The following is an 18,185-nucleotide window of genomic DNA, read 5'->3' as shown; positions in this document are numbered from 1 at the left end:
ATGACCAGATGTTTAAATCTCAATAAAAAATTAAAGCCCAACACGAATTAGGCATCCAAATACACACCTTTAGTTTAAGCCACGCGGAGTGGTTTAATCAATCTCAGAATATCTCAACTCTAATCAGACCCAATTGGAACCAGTAGGCACTTAAAGATGCTTTTACTTCTCAAATGTCCACCTTTCATTCCAGCAACATACAAATTCCCAAATCACCACAACAATTCCAAACCAGATTCCATGTCTGGGGTCTCCTAAACTGCTGACTGGACATCTCAAATTCCAAATATAAAACACTCTTCACAGTAACAAGTGGGGCCTTCGATTTCTAACAGAGACCGGTTAAACTAAGATATCCAGCACTCATCTTGACAGATGTATTCACCACTATTACGCAGAAACTAAATAAGTAGAATGTGTGGAGTAGCAGCCCTAACCCACAGGACCACCCTGGCCTGCACCATCATACCAGTCTTCACAGTGCCCGTAATTGCGATCAAGCTGAACACTAATATTTTATATCATACCCTTCAAGGACAAATTTTTTCCAGGAGATTTATCCTGAACTCTTGTCCCAAAACAACCTGGTACCTCAAATGTCTCTGTCATAGTGAACAATCACCACCTTTTACAATACTTGAAGACCCAAATGCAAAAGAATGGAGGCATCCTGAGCTTATGATCTCAAAAAAAATGTAGGCATGCCCAAGCCAGTAGATTGGTGAAACAGCTCTCGAATCCCTTCCTTTATCTCCGCCGATGTGCATGTTCCTAACAAGCAAACTGCAAGAGGGTTGAACTGGGCTTGAGGTTTTCGGGACATAATTATACTAACTCTAGTGAACCTCATATGAAACAAACTTAATATTCTAGCAACAAGAGATAACAAACACCCTACAACAAAGAACTATTACAATTGTAATTTATTTACATGTGCCTAGCTTAAAGTAAAAAAATAAAAAAGCGCTGTGACTATGTCTGGCCACGTCGTATCGTTTTCTTTTCCTTTAAGCTATGTAGCACAGCAGCTCGCAACGCTGTGCAACATGCAACTTTTTTTTTGACAAAGCCAATAAATCTTGCATAGGCGAAACCTATTGGCTTTGCCAATGCGTGTTTATTGGTATGTCAATGTACCGTAGTCCTTTTAATGAGGATGGTGTACACAACAAGAACCAGGATGTGAGGTTGTAGCGAGTGTGGTGGATCGCAGCAACATAGAAGCAGTGGGAGATTTGCAATGACGCCTCAGCACATTCACATTGCAGCATTTAACAGATCAACATTTGTTACATGAAGTTATCTTAAATTGTGGCATCTCACGGCCAGGGGAGTTGGTCTTGAGCTTGTTTTTGAGCAAGGCTAGAGAGGTGATTGAAGCAGCAGAGATTTTTAAATGTGAGTTTTTAAACTACAGTATAACGTTTTTGCCATATTTTGATAAAATGCGGGCCATCTGGGAATCAAAATGTTATATTGTCAATGGACAGTCCTGCTACAGTACCCTTTGTACTGACGGCTGAGACGAGATCGTGTGAAAACTAATTGTTGAAAGGCGTCTCCCAATCTAAACTGCTGTCGGATGGCACTTTGTTTCTCTGTAAACCCGAGTCGTTAATTGTGAGCACGGAGCACTTGAGAGGTCCCGACAGCTATCCCAGTTCACACTTTCATTTTACACAGGTACAGTGACTTTGGGACGCCAACTAATGTGTTGCCGTGCCTCTTTACACGCACCTGCAAGACGACGCCTCATAAACATCTGGTGAAACAGCCACAGGAAGCAGAGTTTCCTGGTTCTGTTTTTGAAATGCGCTTGCAAGTCTAATTATTCGCATCGATGTCGGGGCTCTCTCCTGTCCTGTGGAGGGCGGTACGACAGAGGAGGTGACAGCTCCCGTGCACCGGCTGCAGTGCTGGCAAGTGGCAAACACGAAGTTTACTTCCTGTTGGACGCCGCAAACCACTTCCTGCGCCGTTGATCACAACCAATAGAGTGACTCTTGAGTTGTCATGGCTACGGGGACGTTGCGCACGAGGGCTTCAGCCTAGAGTTGAACTGAGTTAATGCAAGAGTAAAACTTAATTAACACGCATTTGCAACGCAATAGGTCTCGCATTAGGAAAGTTTGAGCTATTGGTATTATAAATGACATTTTTTTATTGATGGGTTGGTGTTGAAAATAGCGAAATTAATAGTTTTGTCATTTATAATGGCAATAGTTATAACTTTCGCAAATGTGACACCAATAGCATTTGTAATGCAATATGTGTTGTATTTACGTGGCTTAGATGTATTGATATTACAAATATCAATGGTTTTTAATAATTAATACTTAAATGAAAGTTATTGTAATTTATGTAATGTTGCAGGCACACACATTGATGACTCAGGAGCCAGGCTCTGTGTGGATTGCTTCTTTATTATTGTTCTACATATATATATATATATAACTATATGCCCCAAAGAGCGCCGAGCCTCTGCTCCGGCGCCAACTCACTCTCGTCCGTTTTCGCGCTCCTCGCGCCTGCCACGCCCCCTGCCTACGCAGCCAATCCTGGCTGCCCGCACGTCACGTCCGCCGACGTGCCGTGCGTAACTAGACCGTCACTACATATCTCCCTTTTTTCCACACAAACATTTTAACTTACAGTCCGTCGCTCAAATCATAGTCTCTGAACCTCGAGGGCCTCACCACCACTCTGCCGCTCCGTGTCTGTCTTCTTGGGGTGGTGTTGTTCTCTTCTTCACCTTGTCTGTTCCTGCCGTCGCCATTCTCATCAGCTCTTATCTCTTGCTCGCTGTTCTCTGCTTCTCCTTGTCGTTGCTCTCCTTCTCTCTGTGTGATCTCATTCTCCTGATGTTCCTGTTTCTCACTCTCACTCCCTTCTGGTTCTCCACCTGCTCTTTCGTAGTCCCAAACAAGGATCTTATTACATCTGGCCATGCGGTCTTGTGACCATATGTTACCGTCACTCAGCCTGGCCGCTCTGCCCTTAATTTCCTTCACCTGCAAGGGCTTGCTGTATTTGCTCTCTCCTTTTCTTTGCAGAGTGGGCAGCTTTACTCTCACCCACTCTCCTTCCTTAAGATCTGTGTCTCGCACGTTCCTCCGTGTGTCGTAATGTCTGGTGTATACTGCCTTGGCTTTCTCTATGTTGGCCCGCACCACTGCAGGGGACCATTCACTTACTATCGTCTTTTCTTTCCATACCCGGTTGTCCTGAGTGAAGGGTTCCCGGCCACGCAGCAGCTGGAAGGGGCTATATCCCGTACTAGTGGGAGTGATCCTGTATGCCCATAACATGTGCCATATGTCCTTCTCCCAGTCTTTGTTGTCCGAGATGGCTGCTTGGATCGACCCCATCACCACCCTGTTGAAGCGTTCTACTTGGCCGTTTCCTGCAGGGTGGTATATCGAAGTATGCTTCGCCTGGATGCCGTTCCTTTTCATGAAGTTGTCCCACTTCTCCGATCGGAACTGGGGCCCATTATCACTGAGAATGGACTTGGGTATGCCTTCCCTCACAAAAGTGTCTGCCAGGAACTTCACAATTGTTTCCGTGTCCATGGCTTCCTCTATCTTGACTTCTGGCCATTTCGAGAATTTGTCGACAAGGACACACACATACTTCTGGAACCCTTGGATGTCTAGGATTGGGCCTAAAATGTCAACTGATAGCTCTTCCCAGGGGTTCCTTGGCGTTTCAAATGTACCCAATGCTGGGCGCAGGGGTTTGAGTGTCTTGTCTGCGCCTTGGCACCTCACACATTCTCTCACATGCCGTTCCGCTCGTATGTCCATTCCCGGCCACCAATAGTTCTGCTTGGACCTCAGTTTGAGCTTACCAATGCCCAGGTGCCCTTCATGCAGCATATCCAACAGTCTGGGTATGATGTTCATTGGAGGGACGACTTTCTCTCCTCTATATACAAATGTCCCTTGATTGTCCAGGGAGAGTTCCTCTCTCACTTCAAAGTAGGGATTGAGTTCTTTCCGAACCCTTCTCTTGTCCGGCCAACCTTGGGTAATGTATGTTTTCACCTCTTCCAACGTCTCATCCTCTACATACGCCTGTGTCCATTCTTGAAGGCTGATGACCTTTTCGTGATCCTCCATTAATGCCACCCATTCCTCTGTGCCGGACTTGTCTTCCTCGCCTGGTTCCATGGCTGCCGCTCGGCTCAGGTAGTCTGCAACCTTGTTTTTGCTGCCTGGTATATGTTCCACGTCATACCTGAACTCTAGGAGTTTTAGCGACATTTTTGATATCCTGGGCGTTGCCTCTGCATGGCCACTCGATGTCAGCACTCTCAGTAGTGGCTTGTGGTCGGTCCGCAATTGAAATCTGGTGCCCCACAGGAATTGTCGGAAGCGCGTGGTGGCCCACACCACCGCCAGCATCTCCTTCTCTATCACACTGTATTTTTTTTCGGGGTCACTCAGGGTGCGTGAAGCAAAGCTGATCGTTTCCAACTGTCCTTGCCCTCGGTCTTGCATGAGGACCGCGCCCAATCCCTTGTCGCTGGCGTCTGTAGTTAGGACAGTTTTGCCTTGGGGGTCGAATCCTTGAAGCGGTATGGCCCCAGCCACTTCCTTCTTGATGATCTCAAATTCCCGTTGGGTGTGCTCTGACCACTTGAATTCCGTATTTTCTTTGGTGAGCTGCCTCATGTGATGGGTCTTTGAGGCGAAGTGCTGTACGAATTTCCCGTAGTACTCTGCCATTCCCAGGAATGACCTGACCTCTTCCTTGGTGGTGGGGGACGGTGCTTCACAGATCGCTCTGACATTTTCAGCTTTAGGGGTTACGCCTTGCACCCCTATCTCGTGCCCCAGGTAGGTTACCAAGTTCATCCCTATCTGGCATTTGGACCATTCAGCCGTGAGTCCTTTGTCTTCCAAGATCTTCAACACTTTTCCCAGTTTCACATCGTGGTCTCGGATGTCTCTCCCCATCACCAAGATGTCATCCTGGAAGTATTGGACGTCGGTGAGGTCCTTGAATAGTTGGTGCATCATCTTCTGGAACACCGCCGCTGCTGAAGCCAAGCCGAATGGCATCCGGCGGAACTGATAGCACCCAAACGGGGTGATAAAGGATGTCAATCTACGGCTGTCTGGGTGGGGGCAATTTGGTGGTACGCTGATGTCAAGTCTATGGTCGAGTACCACTTTATCCCTCTGGTGCTGGCTAGCATCTCCTCTATTCTGGGCAAGGGGAACCTTTCCACCACAATGTTCTTATTCAATTCTCTCAGGTCGACACACAACCGGACCTTTCCGTTGGGCTTCTTAACCACAACCAAGGGCGCCAGCCACTCTGCGCACGTGATGGGTTCTATAATCCCCTTCTTCTCCAAGTCTTGGAGTTCTTCCTTTACAGCATCTCTCACTGCCAGCGGGATATTCCTTGCTTTGTGGGCCACCGGGACGGCGTCCTCCTTAAGAATGATTTTGTGGGCGAATTTCTCCAGCTTCCCTACGGTGCCTCCAAACACTTTGGGGTATTCGCTCCTCCATTTGTCCAGACTTGGCTCTGTATCCTGCTCCGTCAGGAGTATTTGCTCCTTGCCTCCCGGATCTAGTTTGATGCCTAGGTCGCCTTGATCTAGCCATCCTAGGACCGACGGGCCCTTCTCCGACACGTAGAGCTTGCATCGTGCGGACCGACCTCGAAATTCGAAGGTCAGGGGTCTGAACCCCGCCATGGGAATGCGGTCCCCGTTGTACGTGACTGGGCGGATGTCTAATCTCTCCAGCTCCGGGCCGAGGCGTGGTGCAAATTTCTCCTCCCACACTGCTCTCTGGATGATGGTGAAGGGTGATCCCGTGTCGGCCACCACGTTGATCTTGACACCGCCTATGGCCATTTCCAAAACTGGTTTCATCGTACGTTTTCCTTCTCTGTCCAGGGCTCTACCGTCTGTACTCAGGACCTGGTCCTCGATGTAAATCACCGTGACTTCTTCTGCTTCCGAATCGTCTTCCGGATCATCATTGCTTTGGTCCACACACCTCACCATGCTCTTGGAGGCTTTCTTCCTGCAGACCTTCTCGTAGTGGCCAATTATTCCGCAGTACGCGCATTTGGCGCGAAACGCGGGGCACTTCCGATCATGTGCTTCATGCGACCAGTTCCCACACCTGTAGCATGGCTTTTTGTTGCTCCCTGCTTGTTTCCCTGACGTGCTTGCGTTGCTTTGCCACTTGTTGGGCCCTCTTTCCGCTGGTTTCCTGTTCTGATACTCTCTTCGAGGCCCTTCATTATCTACCTTGTTCACCATCGTGCTGGACGCCATGTCTTTCTTCGTCACTTCTGCGCATCGACGAGCTAGCTCCGCTCTTTTTACAATGACTAGCACCTCTTTCAGTGTGGTGTCCCCACTCGCCCATAGCTTGTCCTGCACTGTCGTGCACGTAGTGTGCATAACCACCTTGTCCTTGATGAACTCTTCTTCCCAGTTGGCGTATTTGCACGTGGCTGCCAGTCGTTTCAGCGCTGCCACGTACTCCTCCACTGTTTCTCCTTGCTTCTGCTTCCTCTGTTGAAAATTAAACCTGTCCACTGACACGCATACTGCCGGCCTGAAATGTTCATTGAGGTCATCGAGCGCCTGTGCGTACACATCATCGTCGGTGGTTGTTCTCTGTTTCGGAACTAAGCTCTTGTATATCCGGAGACCTTCCGGGCCTAGGTTCAGTAGCAATATGCGCTTCTTCCTCTGAGGTTTGAACTCTTCATCGTTCTCATCTTCCAGGACACCTATGAAATTATCTATGTACTCTCTCCAGTCCTCCCATTTCATGAGGGGTTCCCCTGGCCGGGGCAGGAACTGTACCGGCGCTATCGCGTAACCTGCTTGCGCGCTCATCTTCTCTCTCTGTTCTGCGGGTGGTGTTCTTCCTTGGCTGCGGGGACTCCCTGGTGTGTCGTCCTGTTCTTCTTCGCTTGCTGGGGTGCGGGGACTGTCTGTGTCGGCCCCCTCAGCTCCCTGTGAGCCCTCCAGTGCGTGTTCCCTGGGTCTGCTGTTCGCTGCGTGGGTCGGTGCCCCTTATCCTGCCTTATTGCTTGGTTCCTGGGGCCTGTCCCCCCTTTTCATTCCTCTGCGCCACACCCTCCTGTGTGCTGGGCTCTGCCGCGCTCTTTGGGGTACCTGTTGTCCGGCACCGGGTGATCCTGCTCCTCTGTCCCTTGTGTGGTGGTCCTGGAGCCTCCGGTGCTTGCAAGTCGCCTCAGGTCGAGTCAGTGGTCCTGCCTTGCTGGGGGTCTTCAATCCCACCCTCGTCGCCACTGTAATGTTGCAGGCACACACATTGATGACTCAGGAGCCAGGCTCTGTGTGGATTGCTTCTTTATTATTGTTCTACATATATATATATAACTATATGCCCCAAAGAGCGCCGAGCCTCTGCTCCGGCGCCAACTCACTCTCCTCCGTTTTCGCGCTCCTCGCGCCTGCCACGCCCCCTGCCTACGCAGCCAATCCTGGCTGCCCGCACGTCACGTCCGCCGACGTGCCGTGCGTAACTAGACCGTCACTACAATTTAGAATGGCAATAGCTTAAACTTTTGTAAATAACTTTTGTGAAGATTATGTTCAGTGTATTTTATTGTGATGAAAATCCAAGAACAGAAGTGAAATATTAACATATTTTTGTGGCATTTGTAATAAAGCTTGAAACATTGAGAGAACATATTTGAAACAGCTGTTGTTGAATGGTTGCACAGATTGATTCTGTGGTGGCGCTGAGTGATGTTGTGGTGGCGACGAGTGATGCTGTGGCGTTCAGTGATGCTGTGGTAGCGCATAGTGATGTTGTGGTGGTGCTGAGTGATGCTGTGGTGATGCGATAGATAGAGTGAGGGCGATAGATAGAGTGAATGCGATAGATAGATAGATAGATAGATAGATAGATAGATAGATAGATAGATAGATAGATAGATAGATGGTTGTGTGTGTGGTTGTGGGTGTGGTTGTGTGTGTGGTTGGGGTTGTGTGTGTGGGGTTGTGCGTGTGGTTGTGTGTGTTGTGTTTGGGGTTGTGTGTGTGGTTGTGTGTGTTGTGTTTGGGGTTGTGTGTGTGGTTGTGGGGTTGTGCGTGTGGTTGAGTGGTTGTGTGTGGTTGCGTGTGTGCTTGTGGTTGTGTGTGTGTGGTTGTGTGTCTTTAGTTGTGTGGGGGTTGTGTGTGTGGGGTTGTATGTGTGTTGGGTTGTGTGTGTGGGGGGTTGTGTGCGTGTGGGGTTGTGTGTGTGTGGGGTTGTGTGAGTGTGGGGTTGTGTGAGTGTGGGGTTGTGTGTGTGTGGGGTTGTATGTGTGGGGCTTTGTATGTGTGTGGGGTTGTATGTGTGAGGAGTTGTGTGTGTGGGGGGGTTGGGTGTGTGTGGGGGGTTGGGTGTGTGTGGGGGGTTGGGTGTATGTGGGGGGGTTGGGTGTGTGTGGGGGGTTGTGTGAGTGGGGTTGTGTGTGGGGTGGTGTGTGTGTGTGTGTGTGGGGTTGTGTGTCCATCCGAGTGAATCTGGACATAGAAATGATTTTCAGTAACGCGAGAGCGTTTGGTTCATAGACCCACTCGCCAGCAGAGAGAGCCAAGTGAAGACCTCAGAGAAAAGATGTTCACATTCAGGTCAAAGAGCACAAATTGCAATGTATTTATATGGCTTGGTTTTGGTATTTTTGCAGTTTGTGTGCAATCTAATGAAATATTGTTCCTTATCTCTGTTACCGATACTAGATTACAATCAGCGCTTTATTCAAGGGTTTGCATATAGCAATAATGAATGATTAATGCTGAAACCAACGGAGATGGTCTTTGGTAAAGACTCTCTAATTCGTAAATTTATGATCAATCGGGAAGAAAATTATACTTCGGAGCCCCACTGGTTAAATGTACTTCGTTATACGTGCAAAGTCATGTTACACCGGAGACACATCATCCGTTACTTCAAGAGGGTGCTCAGAGTACAGCAAGATGCCAAACATTTGACTTCTCTTTTTAAGGTCTGATGCCTTGATGTGAGAGCGCCTACTTGGAAGACGCTGACGTACCTAGTAATGTACAACACTGTTCTATTGGCCTCTTAATAGAAAGTGGTGCTTCTAAAGCCCTAGTGTGAACACAGACTAAACCCAAAACTGAAAAATTCTTAAGGAAAACTGGTACACGAGGAGGCTCCCCTTTTATTTCTAGAAGTGTGCATGCGTAGGTTTGTTTTCAGAAAATACACTATTTTACTCTTGGGGTCAGAAGCGATGGTTGTGCTTCGAGGAAAGACAAAAATATTCCTTGTTGGTTAATAACAGTTAAATAGGGCCTGGGGAATACGTATATTTCTCTTTTCTAAAAAGCTGTTGCATTCTCCAAGCTGTTTGGAATCTTTTCTTTCCTATCTACACGTGTTAAAAGGACAAAATAGTGAAAAAACACTGCCAAACAAGGTAGCACTTAATTTGCCATCTCTTGGCGTATAATTTAGTCAACCCTACTGCAGAGTTTGTCCCTTCCCTGCCGCATTATCCTAGTGGCTCTGCCTATAATAACACCCAGATGGGCCCTGGCAGGGGGTGATTATCCACAGGTCTGTCTTACCTTGAATCCGCCGTCGCCCTTCTTGCAGCACAGGCAGGCCAACATGAGGAAGATAACGGCTAGGGCGCTCGACCTCGGAAACTGGGTTTGAGTCTCGGTAATGACGCTAAACCTCCTGTTATTCTGGGCAAATCACTTAATCTCCCCGTGCCTAACAAAAATGAATGTGTGCTCTCATGTAACATAACTGGTGCTATGTAAAGCACCCCGATACCCGGTTCGGGTCAAGTTCGCGCTATATAAAACTCGGCAAAAAAAAGGTGAAGAGGTCAGAGAAGGAAACCGCCACCACGGCTAAGGCGGAGGACCAAGAGAGCTCACTCAGAGGGGCGCCATCTGCAGGGCAGAGAGAGAAGAGCAGCAGGGGTCAGAGACAGGAGGCATTGAGGAGAAGAGAAGCAGAGGACAGAGAGGCAGGAGGGAACAGCTCTGCAAAGCCCCGGGAGAGGAACCCCGCTGTCACCTGCTGAACGTGTGGGGCTGTGACCCCGCGCCCTGGGTGGGCACTGACGTAGTGTCAGGCTCCTGAATGCCCACACTAAACACCTGTCACTTGAAAGTGCGGCGAGAAATCCCTGGAGCAGTGCGCCTAAGCAAGTCTCGCAATGTGCCTCGTGCCCACTTAACCCCCCCACACACATTTTCCCCACACGTTCATGTTGCCCTTGGGCGCTGTCACGCCATCTCGGTACTAGGTTGTGGTTGGAGGCCCAGTTTCGTGCCCTCGGCCTTTTGTCCGACTGAGGCCAGGGGGTATCAGGGGCAGTGCAGGGTCGGGCGTGGTGCCTGCGAGAGCTCGGGTGGGCAGAGTTGAGTGGGTTGGGGATTGTCGAGGCTGGTCGGGCGTGGCCATGCAGGAGTGCTAGGAGATGGCGTCTTAGGCACCGTTTAAAGATGATGGAGGTGGTTGCGGGGCACTGCCTATTTCAGCCCTGTCAAGTGTCACACATCCGGTGTGACACTAACGCATTTTAAGTTACATTACCACATTACCGCACGTGAAAGGATTGTCACGCAAATCAGCGTATTGAAAAGCTGAGTATATCACCAGTATTTGAGGCTGTCACTGTCAAGCCTGAGTGACTATCAAGCCTGACTAAAACTGAAAGTCTGAGGCAGCGAGCAGCTTTAGTACAATGTATCCTGGGTGAATCTAACTGCCACGGCTCGGCTGTTACTGACAGGCGGATGTCATCGCGGGGGACGTCACTGCGGAAGCGCGCGCAGTTTATTTTGGGCGCTCGATGTGGCTGTGATAGTTTACGGGCTGCGCAGCATGTTCACCGTTAAAAGGAGCACTGATTATAATTACAGCACCGTCCGCCAGTTTGCATCGGCTCGGGCACCAGTGCAATTGTTATTACCGCCCCCCCCCCCCATTGAATCATGCAATATCTTACTGTAGCCGACGGAAAGAAGTCAGTGACCCCGGGGCCGCCTGGACAGACTGGAGGTGGAGGGCCCTTCTTCTGTGACGGAGGTTAGTGAAACTTTGCACAATCACCTCATGTTCGAATGGTCGTGGTCAGTGGGAGAGAGAGCCTGTGCGCGCTAAGTTAAGATGCTGGCTGAGCCCCCACCCACACGTGCAGCTCTTCCGCCGTACCTCGGTTATCTCTCCTCGGAGCCTTAGGAGAGGCCGTGGGTCTCTGAAGCGACTGGAAAGATTTTTTTATTGCATGGTAAAGGAGCCCCCCACCCATCCCCTCATTGGGCCTCCTTGTAGTTGTTTGTTCCGAGCGTCACGCTCTGCCGCACAAGTAGAGGAAAAGAGATTAGAGGCAGCACATGAAGGCCACGGTGGATCTTTCACTTATTCAGAAGCACTCAGATTGCCCGGGTCAGGGCAGCTAGCACAGCAAACCCCACTCCCTTAGTGAACCAATATTTATTAGCGCTTCTTGTTAAATTGAATAAACTGTGCCGTGTTTATTCACAACGTCAAATTAAATGCCACGGATTACTTTCGAAATATTAGGGCATCTTAAACTGCAGAGAACTTCAACCATTTTAAACTCATGAAAACATACCAGAGAGCTTACCCAGTTCTGTGTGTTAAGCGTGGATCATCTCAATCAGGTGCCTACCACTCTATTCTAGACTTATTCCGAGTTTGCCTGTGCCCCTGTCACTCACACAGTATGTCTCTGCTTTGGTTTTCAGTTGCGTTATAGCTCAGGTCACTGGCAGCAGTTGAGTGAGACTGCAAGTCATTCAGCTGATTATAAAGACATTTTGAAACACTTCTACGCTGCTTTATCTAATTTCTGTAATTTTAGCTAGAGTCTGATCAATGGAAGTCGTTTACATTTCTTACGTTTTGCAGCAGTTAACTTCGTTTCTCGTTCCTCAAATGTGTGCAATTTCTGATATTATGGTTTCCCTCCTCTTCATTGCTTAATTTTGCTCACGAGACAGTGTCACTCATAGTCATTGAAATGTCACTCATAATTACTTTAAAATTATTAAAATGTCACACATAGCAATCTGAAACCTTGGCAGCTATGCTATTTGCGGGAGGTTGTTGGAGGTGTGGGAGGGCTAGGAGTGCCTGGGCTTGAGCCGGACGTGGGGTCAGGCATGGCATTATTGGGGGTGGTCGAGGTGATGGGGGGGTTGGGGATGTGCGGTCAGCTGCAGGGCTCATGGTGGGTCCGGGCGCACGGGGAGGACACACCTCGGGTCGCGGTGCAGTCGGAGTCGCAGGGGATCTCGGCCGCACACGGGCAAGGACCAGGCACCAGGAGTAAGAGCTGTCGGGCATCGCAAAATCAGCAATGGTGCTCGGCCCCTGGCTTCCCCCCTGGATGCCACCGGGGGGCCTCGCAGTGGATGGTGACAAAGGTTTTCGTAAAAGAGTGACTGGTGCAGGCGGCATCTTGCGGGTTGGATCAGGGCTGCCAGGGTGCTTAGCGCAGCATAAATAGGGGTAGAGGGGATGAGAGCGATAACAGGGAGGGTGGGTGCGAAGTTTTGGATGGGTGGGTACACGGGAAGGCTTGGATGCGGGGAAAGGCGCTCAGAAAGGGGGGCCGGTTTCGAGTGGTTGGTGGGCCAGTGGAGGGTTGCGGATGGGGGGCTCGGGAACACAGGGTGTAGCCTGGCAGGTCATTGGGGGGGCGTGGTGGGGAGGGCTTATGCGGGTAGCTGCCGACGCGGTTGGGAGGCGTCGGTGCGCAGGAGCAGTGGTTGCGGGAGGGGACCTGTGCAGATTTTGGGTGGGTGGCAGGCAGGGGCCTTTCATCCTTCTGGGGCCGGTCGGGATGGGGTTGTAGTTCTGCGGGCGCTGGGGAGACATGGCGGGGGGGTCGGGCACTGTTTGGAAGGGGGATTGCAGTGGAGGATGCGGGGATGGGTCCAGGGGTGTCGCGCGGAGAAGTGCCCTCGGGCGAGGCACGGAGGGAGGGTGGCCAGGTGACCTGGAGTGGAGGGTGGGGATTGTCATTTATGGCAATAGAGGCCGCTTGGGAAACCGGTTCGGCATCGAACCCACCGCCAGCATAAGCTCCATGCACGGGCCAACATAGAGCAATACAATAACCTTTATGATCAAAAGCATTCCAAACATTCTAATACAAATCCACTACATCACCACCCCCCCTTTTTATAAAAACAAAATCCACCCCAGAATAACTCACATGAAAATTAATATCTAACAAAATCTTTGAATCTAATCAGAGGCCTCCTAACCCAACCCCCGGATTCAGAGTCTGCCACGTTCAAGGCTGAAGCACACCATCAAGGCCCACTAATTCTCAGATCCACACTCACCAGCCGATGCGGCCCCTTCTCCAACCAGCAGCCTATGAGTCCACCCATGATCCTGCTCCTTCAAAGAATTAACTTAGCCTGATCCTGCGTCGCCTTCACCAACTGCCTTTTGTTCCACTATCCCTTACTATCCAAGAATGCTGCCCCCTTGCTCACCCAGCCAGCTTCAACGGTGTCAGAAAACACAGAGTCCCCTTTCTTTCCTTGATAGGTTTTTTAAACATAACCCAATCACCAACCGATATTTTTATGTCTTCCAGATGCCCTTTCTTGTCAACATTTTCTTTCATTTGCCACTATTTTTCTCAGACTGTGTGTGCAACCCCACCTGCTCAGACTCCTCCCCCCCGGCCCCTGCCTTTTTGCCCTCTAGTCAGGAATGAAATAAGGTTGTGTTTGCTTTTCTACTTCTAAGTAACTCAAACGGGGTAGCTTCAGTGGTACAGCGCGGTGAAGTGTTATAATTTCACACCTTCTCCTCCCCAAAACTTCCTACATCTAAACCAGACGTAGACGGTGCCAAGTATTGAGTGCTGTGTAGAGGGCACCGAGCCCACACGGTATCATTGTGGTGACCCCATATGCCAGAGGGGGCCACTGTTGAAGAAGTTGTGTGGTGACCAGTGTGCCAGGATTCGTGAACGTCTGAGTAGCGAACCTATGCCAGGAGAGACTGCTGTGGAGTGGGCAATTGAACTGGAGAAGTCTATGTTGTGTCCAGAAAGTACTGCAGCAACCCGGTATGGCCAGCGGGGCTGGTGGGACCAAGTCTTCTAAAACTTTGGGCTGTCGCATGGGACTGAAGTGAGGCTGTGCTCGGCTGGACTACTCGCACTAAGGGATCTTGCGAGATTTTGAGCAATTGCATTGTAAATGACAATGCCTTTTATTTGTGTTTAAAAAACTTGCAAAAATAAAAGGCATTGTCATTTACAATACCAATAGGTCAAAGTTTCTAAAATGCAAGACCTGCTGGATTGCAAATGCTTGTTGTTTACAAGCGTCCCATGCTGCGCTTTCACGTTAACAGAGGCTACACCCCTTTCTTTAGATGAGCCGTGTCCAAGGAAAGGTCTGAGGCCGCTCTTAAAGTAAAAGCGCGGTATGGGGGCGCTTTTACCCAAAAAGCATTTGTTTGTCAAGTTGACAAACAAATGCCTTTTTTTTTGTAAAAGCGCTCCGTGTAAGCGTGCAGGGCAACCTGAATGTTGCTGAAAAGCATGTAGTGCCTGCTGTAGGAGAAACCATTAAAGAAAATAGTGCTTACAGAGTAAATAAGACATACGGTGTAACAACCAAAGTAAAAGGGACAGTTCTCATGGGAGGTTACAAATGAAGACAAGGTGGTACTAAGGAGGGTCTAAAAAAGCCTATTAACGAATCAGAAGCCAGCATTTTACAAAGGACAATGACACAAGCCAATGACAAATATAGGCGGAGAGTGGGTGGGGCTTCAAGTCCATACTCCAATACAGCACGGCTCGCAGAAGTGATGAAGGTGCCCCCTACAAATACACATTTTATATTAAGGAAGCCAAGAATGCAGTTAGCTGGCTCACCATCTGCACCAAGAGAAATGATAACCATATAAACCTCTCCGCGCTTCAGCTGAGTTGCAAGGCCCAAATCAAAATCCTCGAACTCTTACAAATATCTGGAAGCAGAGGTGTCCCCACATACATTTTTCCCTTTTACACCTGACTGCTGCCACATAATCTTACCATACTTTACGATTTTTGAGTCGGAAGGCAATCACTTTAGTGTCTATGCCCCAAAATTCCATAACCAACTTGCACACTCTAGCAGCCCCTCAAGACCTCCAGTTGGGCCTAAAAAGTGTGCGTCTAAACAACTGGGCAGTCAGGCCCATGCAGATGGAGCCTACACACTCCACTTGAGACTGCAAACAGTGTCTGGATATGCTATAACCTGGGACACTGGAATTATTCAATTATGTGGCTGTGCTGTTTTCCGCATCATTATGGATTTGCTGGTTTTGCCACATAATCCATTACCTGCTGCGTAATCTGTGGATTTTAACAAAACAAATTTAATTTCTAGCACAAACGCATCAAAAGTTACTGAAAACGCAGCTACACTTGCACTTTTCCGTTGCTCATTGCTATATTTGGGTGTGAAGCTTGTACTAATGAGGGGGAACCTTTGCCCAGAAGTGTTAGCATGGGTAAAAATGTCAAAATAATCAAGTAAAACTATCACAAAATGTGCCACATTACGCAGCTTTTTCTTGCTACAAGATTGAATCAACCCTGCGTCATAACTTGGTCCTCGTCTACCGCATAATTCCAGAGGCCCATGCAAAATAACCCCTAACGTGTGTCATAGTAATAAACTGACTCGTGACTGTGTGCCGCGAAGGACCGTTGTTGTGCATACGCCAATATGTCCGGTTAGCTACAATGCCTCTGCTGTCGCCTGGCCTCTGTGCTAGCGGCAGGCTACCCTGGGTCTTGGGCCCTGCCCTGTGGCTGCCACCGGTGACAGCCTTAAGGCTTCTCTGAGGGCCGTCAGCCCAGCAGCCTTCTGTGTGTCAAAGATTTGATTAAATGCATCAGCTGGTGTACGGGAGGGCAGGAAGAGGGGAGAAGGGGCGTGAGACTTCTATCAACTCGAAGTTAGTCAATGAAAGAGGGCACAGCCTCGCGAAGAGTGCTGAACTTCCAAACACTTACTGCGCACTTCAAGGTACGGCTCCGAGCGGGGCTGAAAAGACATAATGGATGCCCGAGACAGAGCACTGACAAGGAACGGGGCGAGGCAATGTTAGACTATTAGAGAAGGGAAGGAGAAAAGTAAAGAGAGAGAAGAAGAAAAGACAACAAGAAAAGAAGGGCCAGTGAGTGCGAAGGCACGATAGGTAAGCATGAAGACAACGGGAGGGAAAGACCTCCCGAATGTTTAAGGGCACTTTAAAAGTTAAGGGGCGCGATCCGTTAGTACAGAAACAGAGATAGTTTTTAATTGGTATCCTTTAAAAGGGCCATGTTTCACAACAGTGGCACGAGATCCCAGGAGCCTGCTATGACTCTGCACTGGTATGACTCGGGAACAAAGTAGTGACTCCGGAAGAAAGGTGTCAAAGTGTCGGCACCCTCATTTAAACTTAAGATATTTAAAGCGCGGGTGTCGCTATTGTAAGCAAAAGTAAATAAATAGAATAAAAGGCATGTTGCCGCGGTAGGCGATCGCAAGTTACAAAAGAATAGCATGGCAGCCATTAGTGCTGAGGCTGCCGCACTGTTAAACAAGCCGTTGCCATTGCGCGAATGAAAGTGCTTACTGCCTAAATTGAAGGAGACAGTCTAACGCCGCAAGTAAACGATCCAGTCTTGATGGGCGGTCCCAAAAGGAGACAGGGCAGTAACAAGGAGGGACTAAGAAGCTTCATTTTCAATCAGAAGCCAGCATTTAACATGGGCGATGATGCCAGCCAATGAAAAAGATGGCGGGGGTTCCACTCCACTTCTAAAACATACCCTACTACAATATGCCTAGCAGCGCATATACCTAAAAAGTAAGCATGACAGAAAGGTAAGAAGGGAAAATAATGAAAGACAAAAGATGGATAAATAGCAGCAGAAAAGAAAGAATGGGAGAAGAAAGGAAAGCTAAAACGAAATATGGAAGTAAGGGTGAAAGGTAGGATGGAAAGGTAAAAAGATGACTAGATGCATGGGTGAGAGGATAAATGAAAGCTGACGGATCAATAGGTTATAGGGCGAAAGAATGAAAGGATGAAGAATGTAAAGGTGGGGAAAAGTGGAAGGAAGGATAGATGGGTGAAAGTATGGATAAATGGCTATGTGGATATATTGATGTGTGGATTTGTAAAGAAATGGATGGATCTATGGATGGATGACGATTAAAGAGCAAAGGTAACCCTCATTAGGTGGTTGTAGTTTGCTACCCTCGCTTAGTCGGTATGAGTAGAGGTGTGGTTAAGTGGCGGGTTGTTTAATTTTCTGGCTGCTCCCTTGGTTGAGAAAGTCCTGGGTTTTTTTTTCGATTTGTGCATGCTGTGTATGGACTACCTGGTTAATATTTTGAGTTATGATGTTGGCTGATATTCCGAGGAGTGATGCAAATTGGTCACCACATTAAAATTTGAAAAAAGATCTTAGAGAGATCTTGCAGTAGTGTGTGTAATATGCCTGACAGCATGTAATTCCATTGAGAGTGTATGTCAATAAGACAAAAGAATTTTAAAGGAAAAATTACATTTATCTTTTTGTGTATATATATATATTGTCGCTCCAAGGTTGTCCACCTTTGAGTAGCACACGAGCAGCAGCTTGATTTATGTGTAAGTGAGGACGGGGATCCGCTTGTAGATGTCGCTCCGTAATGGATCTGCCCGCGCGTTTCGAAGCTCCATATGCTTCTCTTCAGGGGATTTAACGGAAGCGGTGTGCGCAACCGCTAACCCACTTCTCCATTTTCCATATGACACACCCACCAATGGGAGGCTCAAATGAGACTGTGTATTATGGGAAGTGTGGTGCGGAAAGCACATAATCAAGTCCTGTATGGACCCCGCAAGTGGGCCCGTCCTCGATCCCGTGTACGGCTGCTGTTTCACTTCCGTGACCCCCAAGGATGACGGGGTGGTGCATACTCCACGGCTGGACGGGCGCGTATAAATTGTCGCTCCAAGGTTGTCCACCTTTGAGTAGCACACGAGCAGCAGCTTGATTTATGTGTAGGTGAGGACGGGGATCCGCTTGTAGATGTCGCTCCGTAATGGATCTGCTCGACACGTTTCGAAGCTCCATATGCTTCTCTTCAGGGGCTTTAACGGAAG

General features: G+C 48.8%; 1 protein-coding gene across 5 annotated transcripts in view; it reads right to left on the bottom strand.

Annotated features, from left to right (window-relative positions):
- LOC144791980 (uncharacterized) overlaps positions 1-18,185 on the bottom strand; it is a 426,669-nt gene that overhangs the window by 208,563 nt on the left and 199,921 nt on the right. The window contains exon 1 of one of the 5 annotated variants that reach the window (XM_078666844.1): positions 1,738-1,910. The exons of the other annotated variants lie outside the window; for them this stretch is intronic. The gene's annotated coding sequence lies outside the window, so the exon portion shown is untranslated. Of the gene's footprint in view, positions 1-1,737; positions 1,911-18,185 lie in introns of those variants that run through there. 5 annotated transcript variants of the gene reach the window in all.

Source organism: Lissotriton helveticus, chromosome 11 (genome assembly GCF_964261635.1).
Source record: "Lissotriton helveticus chromosome 11, aLisHel1.1, whole genome shotgun sequence".
NCBI lineage: Eukaryota > Metazoa > Chordata > Amphibia > Caudata > Salamandridae > Lissotriton > Lissotriton helveticus.
The sequence above is the reverse complement of the archived record's forward strand: the minus strand, read 5'-3'. Positions and strand labels throughout refer to the sequence as shown.